Here is a 10,497-nt window from a genome sequence, read left to right as displayed (position 1 = left end):
AATTAATAGATGTTGATTTGTTTTATTTAATGAGTTTAAGTCTTCCGCATTATTTTCTGTTGATATATGTTAAAATGATAAGGGTTAGATTGGTTGGTTCGCTCACATAGGAGGGAAATTGTGGGTGCCAGTCGCGGCCCCGGTTTTGGGTCGTGACAGAGGGAGTACTGTATATCAAGTTTTTAAACATTATTGTAAAAAAAATTCAACGTTTTGTGTATATTATTATTATATATGTCGATATATAATATTGTATAACAAAATTTTAAAATACCTTTATTAAAAATAAGAAAAATTACGCAGATAAGCAAACATATACTAGTTAATTAACTAACATAACTATAGTCTGAATTAATTATCACTCTTAGCATTTTTTTTAGCTATAATTATGTGTCCATGTGCCTCTCTGACACATAAAATTTGGGGGCCCAACGCATAAGCCTTATTTTACAAAGCAAAGAACTGCCCCTGCTCGTCAGATTTACAAACACATATGTATACAAGTTATACATATACAATTATCTGATAGATATACATATACAAATCGACAAATATACAAATACAATTCATTTTTCTCCACTTTCTCGCTTGCATTTCTCCTCTCTTTAACATGTAGCTACGAATCATAATTAGCAAACTACAACTATGCAGTCTAACTAAATTATTTTTAGCGGTTATTATTGAAATTTCTCCTAAAAAATAGTGGCTATACAATTGAAAACATAAATTTCCAAGTGGGCTTAATTATCTCCTAAATATATACATAGGAATTTGGATATATTTATGGCCTCTTTGTTAGTTGATTTAGTAGATATAGAATATCTAGAATTTAATGAAAAATATATGGAACAGAAGTGGTGGAAAAGATAACATAATTTATAGCAAGGAATGTCAAACATTTTATTACTCCCTCTGTCCAAGAGATTTTTCTTTCTTTCTTCTGATATTAGTCTTTCCATTAAATATTACATAAAGTATTAACAATCAAATTTAAATTTTCAAAATATTGTTAATGTGAATAATTCAATAAGACAAATTCTTAACAACTGAGTGATTTCTTAAAGAAAGTATTAAGTCAAAAACGGACTAGTAGTAAAAGTTATTAAAAGGAGTTAATTTTTTTTTTTGAAAAAAGAGGTCTAAAATGTTGTTGATGGTTCTTTAATTGTTTTTTTTTTAATTTTTCATTCGGTGTCCGATATTCATATTAAAGCTCAATTAAATTGGGATTCACCCCGAAAAGTCTCATATTAGAGGTAAAGTGCTCTCTAACAAATGCAACTCCATACCCAAGAGGACTTGAACCTGAAACCTCTTGATTAAGAATAAATGAGTACTTACCACTCTGTCACTGTTAGGATCGAATTCACGCACACACACTAGATGAATGTACCTCTCAGATATCTCAGAAGCCACTTCACATCTTCCCAATGCTCTTTCCCAGGGTTCACCATGTACCTGCTAACTACTCCCACTGCATGTGCTATATCAGGTCTAGTGCAGACCATAGCATACATCAAACTACCAACTGCTGAAGCATATGGAACAAGTGCCATGTGATCACGCTCCTCGGCAGTCTTGGGTGACTGCTTCTTTGACAATTTAAAGTGATTTGCCAATGGAGTAGTCCTGGGTTTAGCATCATTAACCCTGAATCTGCTCAGCACCTTCTCAATGTACAACTCCTGAGATAGATTTAAAGTTCCAGCAGATCTATCCCGAGAAATCTTCATCCCCAAAATCTGCTTTGCTGGACCCAAATCTTTCATCTCAAACGCTGCAGACAACCTTGTCTTCAGATTGTTAATCTCCCTCATACTAGATCCTGCAATCAACATATCATCCACATACAAGAGTAGAAAGACATATGAATCAGTGTATTTCTTGAAGTAACAACAAGGATCCTTTTCAGCTTTGCAGAATCCACTCTTGGTCATGAAGGAGTCAAACTTCTTGTACCACTGCCTTGGTGCTTGCTTTAGTCCATACAAGCTCCTGGTGAGCTTGCACACCATGTGTTCCTTGCCTGGAACCACAAATCCTTCCGGTTGCTGCATATAGATCTCTTTGTCCAGATCTCCATGTAAAAACGCTGTTTTTACATCCATTTGCTCTAGATGCAAATTCTCCGATGCAACAATACTCAACAGAATTCGAATAGAGGTTAACTTCACAACAGGAGAAAATATTTCAGCATAATCAATACCTTTCCTTTGTGAATATCCTTTAACCACTAAACGAGCCTTGAACCTTCTTTTGCCATCTGGTTCAGTCTTGATTCTGAACACCCACTTGTTCAGCAAAGCTCTCTTCCCTGCAGGTAACTCAGTCAACACCCATGTGTCGTTCTTCTCAAGTGACCTCATCTCATCATCCATGGCTTGCTCCCACTTGATCGAATCCTCCACCTGTAGGGCCTCATCAAAAGACTCTGGTTCCCCCTCATCAGTCAGCAATAGATAGTGTAATGAAGGTGAATACCTATCTGGTGCCCTGATGGATCTGGATGATCTCCTTAACACCTGCTCAGGTGTAACTTGCTCCACTTCAGATTCTTCAGTAGGAGTTGGTTGAGTATCTGCTTCGACATCTCTGGGGTTACTCTTCTCCAACTCAACCTCAACTCCCACTTGCTTTGTAATCTCTAGAACCTTCTGCTCTCTGTCCTTGTACAGGACAGACTCATCAAATGTCACGTCACAATGTCTCAGGATCTTTCTGTTCTTGTCATCCCAAAACCTGTAACCAAACAAATCAGAACCATAGCCTATGAAGTAACACTTCACAGCCTTGGCATCAAGCTTGTCTCTCTTTTCTGGATCAACATGAACATAAGCAGTGCAACCAAAAGTCCTCAAGTGTGAGTACTTGAGTTCTTTTCCTGTCCACACCTCCTCTGGAATCTTGAACCCTAAAGGAACTGATGGTCCCCTGTTGATCAAGTATGCAGCTGTGCTCACAGCATCCGCCCAAAGTGTTTTGGGCAGCCCACAGTGTATCCTCATACTCCTTGCACGCTCATTCAATGTTCTGTTCATCCTCTCAGCAATTCCATTCTGCCTCGCCTTACCAGGAACTGTTCTCATCAATCTGATTCCCTCAGCTGCACAGAATGCCTTGAACTCTGATTTGTCATACTCTCCTCCATTGTCAGACCTTAGGCATTTGACTTTCAAACCGGTCTGATTCTCAACTTCAGCTTTCCACTTCTTGAAAGTTGCAAACACATCTGACTTATGCTTCAAGAAGTAAACCCATACCTTCCTGTTGAAATCATCAATGAAGGTAACATAGAATCTGGATCCTCCAAGTGATGATACTGGAGATGGTCCCCAAACATCTGTATGGACCATTTCCAACCGCACTTTCTTTGGCTCTCTAGGAGTCTTTGTGAAGCTTACTCTTTTCTGTTTGCCCATAACACAGCTCTCGCAAAGACCCATATCAACAGACTTCAGACCCTCTAATGCTCCTTTTGCAACCAGCATCTTCATTCCTTTAGTACTCATGTGTCCAAGTCTGTTGTGCCACAGACATGAACCGGAAGCACCTTCAGCAACAGCGGCCATGTTTATACACCCTGCAGTGGTGTACAAGGTTCCAGATTTGGTGCCACGAGCTACTACCATAGCACCTTTCACGATCTTCCACGAACCTTTCCCAAACTCTGCTGCATATCCCGTGCTATCCAACTGACCAACAGAGATCAGATTTTTCTTGATCCCAGGAATATATCTGACATCCTCCAATGTCCACTGGTTTCCCGAGGTGGTCTTTATGCAAACATCCCCCTTTCCTTCAATCTCTAAGGCTTTATTGTCAGCAAGATATACTTTTCCAAAATTTCCAGATTTGAAATTTTGGAACAACTCCTTGCTTGGAGACGAATGGAAAGATGCACCAGAATCCAAAATCCATGATTCAACCGGGCTGTTCACACTAAGGATTAGAGCATCCCCAATGTCCTCTGCTGAATTTACAGAATCATTGTCATCTCCAAATTTCTGATTCTGTTTCTTCTTTGGCTTTGTACAGTTCGTCCGAAAGTGCCCTTTTTCTCCACAGTTCCAACAAGTCACGTTTGATCTGTTCAGGGATTTTCCTCGATTCTTTGATTTTGATCGACCATGTTGATTTTGGCCTTTCGTCTTACTTCTCCCCCTTCGATCAACGCTGAGAGCACTGCCCGATGAATCTCCCACTTCTCGTTTGCGAATACTTTCGCTAAGAACAACATCACGGATTTCATCAAACTTCAGTTTCTCAGATCCACGGGAACTGCTAATCGCAGCAACAACAGTATCCCAAGACTCGGGCAGAGATGACATCAAAATCAACGCCTTAATTTCATCTTCGAAATTAATATCCACAGAATTGAGTTGACTCACAATCATATTGAACTCGTTTATATGATCAGAAACGGATCCATTCTCAGACATCTGTAAATTGAACAATCTACGCATCAAATATACCTTGTTCATTGCCGATGGTTTTTCATACATGTTTGACAGTGCCTTCAACAGACCGGACGTAGTCTTCTCCTTCACGATGTTGAACGCCACGTTTCTTGACAAAGTCAACCGGATCAACCCTAGAGCCTGGCGATCCTTGAGTTTCCACTTCTCCTCCGTCATGGATTCCGGCTTCACCCCGGTCAACGATTCGTGAAGATCTTTCTGGTACAGATAATCTTCGATCTGCATCTTTCAGAAACTGAAATCGGATCCATCAAACTTCTCGATTTCAAGCTTCGAACTATCCATCTTCTGTGATCGTGTTGAATCTCCTTAGCTCTGATACCAGTTGTTAGGATCGAATTCACGCACACACACTAGATGAATGAAGAACACAAGAACTTTCAAGAGAAAGAGATGAGAGATCTAGAGAGAGAAAGAGAAAAACCCAATATTTCGTGGTAACACCCCGTGAGTAAACTTCCACGGCGGTGAGGTATATTTATATTAATAAATCAGAGTATTTTTGGTTACAGAGAATAAATAGGAAAACCTAAAATAGAGAATAAATAGGAAAGCCTAAAATAGAGAATAAATAGGAAAACCTAAAATTAATCAGGCTCCACTACCTAACAGTCACGACCCTTGTCGGTGGTTCTTTCATCGTTACTCACAAGTAAAGGTACTTAATGATGTCAATATATGCAATTTTTTTGTCTTAAATTTAGTGTTCGGAATTTATATTGGATTTATATTATAAATTTGATTATTTTGAATTTATGCGCATAAGGCCTCATTTGAATGGAAACGCTCCTTATCAAAAAAAAAATCATACCAAAATTTCAAAATCAAAATTTTTAATTAAGAAAGAAATAATCTTATTCGATTATCTGTTACATCACATCCATCGATGGTGATATTAATGTATTCATATGTTAAGCTTAAAGTGATTTTCTACTTTTTAAATGATAAAAGGATCATATTTATTTGTCATTATACTATAAAAATAAATTAATATCAGCAAAGACTTTAGTATTCTTTATTAATATCAATATTTGATGTCGTTAAAAGTTTTTTTTTTAGTTTATATATATATCAATGAAATTTAATTGTTCAAAGATAAATAAAAACTCAAAATTAGAATTATAAGAATAAATATATCAAAAAAATAATTGCAATTATTTTTTTCAAATACGTGCACAAATATGCATTGCCTTTCTTTTTTTAAGAAATAAAACTCTCTTTGAACTTCTTTAACTACTACATACAAATACCCGTGTTAGCACGGGCTCAATATTTATGCGATATAAATAAAATTTAAAGAGAATTAAATTTTAACATGATTTTTAAATATTTTAAATTGTTAATTATTGCAATTTATAGTACTTTTTATGTGATTTTGAAATAATATGTTACTTTCCTTGTCTCAAAATATATAGTATTTTTATGTAATTTGAAATAATATATATTACTTTTTATGTAGTTTTCAAATTAAATAATACATGCTATTTTTTTGTCCTATTTTATGTGATACACGTGGATTGTTTTTATGAATCAATAGATACTTTTATAAGCAATAGTATCTTTTATCTGTTTTTTTAAAAAATATTTTGAGTTATCAATTATCATAATTTATAGTATCTTTTGCAATTTTTAAATATATTTAAAAAAATAAGACAAACAAATTAAAGTAGAGGGATAAAGTACACAAATGTATAATATTAAACATTTTTTATAAAAAATAAAAATGTGAAATTAGAGAAAAAAAAGTTGATGCATCTAAAGGTGTAACTGATATTGTGAATGTTAATATTTTCATATTTAATTGGTTTAAATCTTTGAAAAATGTTTTCTTTACGACAATAGATTTTTTGTTCATTCCCATTTAACGTTCACACACCTCAACTTTACCTCATCCCTTTGAACTTTCCATCTCCATCCCCACCATCACTACATTATCCTCCATCTAATTCATCTCTCATAGTATTTGTCTAAATTATAAACAAAAGTTCTTAGAATAATTATTTTTACTTGTGCAATATCAAAATATAAGAAAATGAGTAAGAAACATACTTGTTATTCTAGAAATTATTTTCTAAAAAAGTGATTTTGGTCGTACCAAACACACCTAAATACTTACTGATTATATACACATAGTATTGCATACTTAAAGTTGAATAAATTCTTGATTCATGAATGATGGATAATTGTTAAATGATAAATCATTTATATCAATAAAAACATTATGTCATTAAATACTACAAATGATACTTATACGTATAAAGTATACTATTTATGTATTGATGAAAAATGATTTATTTTTTTAAAAACGATATTAATTCATTAATTATATTATTATAATAAATTTATACAATTCAAATACACTTGGATATGAATAAGTAATTGTCCTTCACGAGATTTAAATGATAAATATGTGAAGTTAATTAGAGCAAGGTAGAGTAATTTAAACATTTTAATCTGAATCTTTATACATTATTATAGAAATAGATAATTATATTTCACCAAATTCAAATGGAAATGAAAAATATATGAAAAAAATTACAAAATAAGTGTTATGTGTCAGTTGGAAAGCTTTATGCATGAATTCTATCATACTCCATGACTTTTCACTTTCAGAATATGATTTCTAATATAAATAGAAATGATAGACTTTTTTTTAGAGTTAATAATGAGGTCTAAATAACTGAACATATAGGACAATCACCTTGAACAAGCAAATCTTGTAATAATGTGTCAAAGACTATCATATCCTCAAAATTTTTATCAATGACGAAAAACTAACACGTTGAAACCCTCCTTTCTAATATATAGAAAAATACATCTTTGTCATTTTATTATTATTATTATTATTATTATTGTTATTATTATTATTATTATTAATCATTTTACTTTTGTCACAACCTGACAAAGACTGAAACTCTTTAAAAACATGTTGGCAAAGAGCATTAATTTTTCTATACCTACAATTTGATCCACTATCTATGACCCCCTCAATAATGCCATAAGTTTTCCTTTTTTTTTTTCTCTTAATAAAATATTTAGAAAGAAACTCATAACTTAAATTATTCAAAAGTTAATAAAATATGTATAAAATCAATAGCATCTTTGGCTTCTATTTCATCACACTGATTGGTTACTGCAATTGAACATGCATTTGATTTTATATTTTTTTTGTAAAAAAAGGAGTCACTACAATTCCAAATCACACCAACGTCAATTATTAAAGTAATTCGAAGCTCAAGTTGATAAATTAATTTATCCCAAATGAATCTTTTTTTAATTGAGTAGGTGATATTTCTCAAATATAAAATTTGGGGCTATTTATAGATAAAGATTTAAGCTAATTTTGAATTTAATTTTAATCTTGATTTATTGATGTTTGAAGTTACATTCTTATTTATATAAAAGTATCTTAATATTGTTCATTTTTTATTTGGTGTAAAAATCAAGAAAATATTAATTGATATAGTCAGTTTACTATTTTATGTCTATTAGCTGATAGATTTTTCAGAATCAATTTAAGGTTTACATTATTCAAAAACATCAACTTTCAAAATAAATTGAAAATATACTAATTAAAAAATATGATCTTATCTTAATTTGTCACAAATAATAAATTAAAATTAAAAAAAATAAAAAATAAAGGAGAGTATATTTATAAATTCAGGTCAAACCGACTACGGAATGCATGCATTTATTTCGTGGTGAAACTAATGATATTATTATTACTAAAAACTATCCATTATTTCATTTAAAACAAATTAAATTACCCTCTCCGTCCTTGTTTAAATATTTTATTTTCTTTTTAGTCTTTTCAAATTGAACTAAAGTCCAATTATTCCATTTTAAAAAAATTAAATTACCTCTCAATCCTCGTTTAACTATTTTATTTCTTTTTAGTCTTTTCAAATTGAACTAAAGTCATATTTCAAGCCAATACCTCAACTTTTAATAAAGTAGTTCATTAAAATATTTTTGATTTAAATTTTGAAGAAAAGAAATATATTTTTATTTTTCTATTAAATAGTTAAATTGACTAAATAAAAAAGTACATATAATTATTTTAATTTTGTGTATCAACCTCAAGTAAAAAATGTAGGTTGAAACTAGGCGTGACAAAATCAAACTCAAACAGTCGAACTCATTTAAGTTTGAAGACGAAGAGCTTCTTGCCCTCTGGGCTTGAAGGTGACAATCTAGCTTTTGTTGAACAAAACGAAAGAACTTCCAGAGTGAAGGTTCAGACTTAAGGCTAAGGCAGCGAGTGAGCCGAGGAGAGGTTGAGTGAAATCAACAACTAGCCTTTTCGGAATAGGAATATCCGATGTTCTTGCTCTTCTTCTGTCTTTTTAGAATGAAGCTTTCACTGGAATTTCCTACTCTAAGTTCGGTGACCTGGCACATCTAATTATTAATTAATAGAACCCAGAATAGGCTCAAGGCCATCTCTTCCAACATTTTCTTACTTTTCTCCCTTCGAATTGCAAAGTTGTCCGCGTCTTGTAAGGCTAAGATTTCTGTCATTACTCTCTGTCAACTCGAAGTCTAAGGCAAGGAACTTTCTATTCCATTTTCTTTTATTGAGATCAAATTGTTTCTTATTCAAAAGAGTTTCCTTCAGCCATAAGACTTTAGGCGCAACGACGCAACTATTATATGAGAATCAGGGGCGGATTTACGTGGCCACGTGGGGGTGTCACGACACCCAGTGATCTCGGAAAAAATATTGTATATATATGTATATATGTATATTAATTGTATATATATTAGTTTTGCCACCCAGTAACTCTGCTGCGAAACAACTCAACTGGCAAAGGAGCGGATCTCCTACCTAGGCTATGCAGTTTTGAACCTGGCCATCAACACTTCCTTTTTTGCTTGCTCCTTTTTTTTCTTTTCTTTTTTTTTCTATTCTAGTACCCAACTCGCAGGACCAACAACTTTGGAAATTCATCTGGAGTATATCATTGCCGCCTAAGGTGCTTAACTCTATCTGGAGAGCTTTAAGAAATATTTCACCTACATGTGAGAGTCTTTCTAAGAAAAATGTGTAGCTAGTCCAATTTGCCCTCGATGTTTGCAAGCATCAGAAACTGTGAAACATTGCTTGGTAGATTGTCAATTTGCAAAACAATGTTGGATTCAATCAAAGTTTGGTTGGCAGGATGTACTAGGAGATTTTGTGGCATGGTTTGAAGAGCAAAGAAAGAGCAATGCAAAAGTGAAAATGGAGGAAGCATTCATGATTTTGTGGAGCTTATGGGAAGCCAGAAATTATTTATGTTGGAATAATAAACAAAGTGTGCCCGCTGCCACTTTGTACCGTGCAAAGAAGGAGCTGGAGGAATGGAGGAGCACTAATTCGGGAGCCGATATGACTGTTGTTGCTGCTACAAAAATGGTTGCTAAATGGGAGCGACCTTTGCTTGACACAGTTAAATGTAATATTGATGCCTCTTACGAGATCAATACAGGTTTGGCAGGAATAGGCATGGTGCTACGTGATCATTTGGGTCAATTTATTGCGGGGAAAGTTTTATTTCTTAGTCGTTGGCTAGCCCATTGTTGACCGAGATCATAGGGGTGCGTGAGGTTCTTAGTTGGCTAAAGGAACGATTCAATAAAACGAGGTTGGTTGTGGAAACTGATAATCTACTTGTGAAGCAAGCTCTAGAAGAAAACTTGGTGAATTACTCTTACTTTGATTCTTTAGTTTTTTATTGTAAAAAAAACTCTTATCAGAGAGTTACCTTTTCTTTCTTTGTCGGCTGTTAAGAAATCAGCGAATCAGGTTGCTCATTGTCTTGCTAGATCATCTGTTTCTACGTCTGGTTCGATGGAGTGGGATACTTACCTTCCGTCTCACATTACCAACGTACTCTTTTGCAATATGAATAATACATGATGAACGAACTATTTTAAAAAAATTCTTATTTATTTATGACTATTCTTTACTAATTCAAATTGACCCCTTTTTTTCCTTTTCTTTTCTTTTTCTACATTTGTTCTTATATATTTATTA

The 10,497-nt window shown here is 33.5% G+C and overlaps 1 pseudogene; it reads left to right on the top strand.

Moving 5' to 3' along the window:
• Positions 1 to 8,961: 8,961 nt before the first annotated feature.
• Positions 8,962 to 10,250, top strand: LOC114078359 (annotated as a pseudogene).
• The last annotated feature ends 247 nt before the right edge of the window (positions 10,251 to 10,497 follow it).

Source organism: Solanum pennellii, chromosome 8 (assembly GCF_001406875.1).
Source record: "Solanum pennellii chromosome 8, SPENNV200".
In the NCBI taxonomy this organism is placed as follows: Eukaryota; Viridiplantae; Streptophyta; class Magnoliopsida; order Solanales; family Solanaceae; genus Solanum; species Solanum pennellii.
Note: the sequence above shows the minus strand (reverse complement) of the source record. Positions and strands in the feature narration are given on the sequence as shown.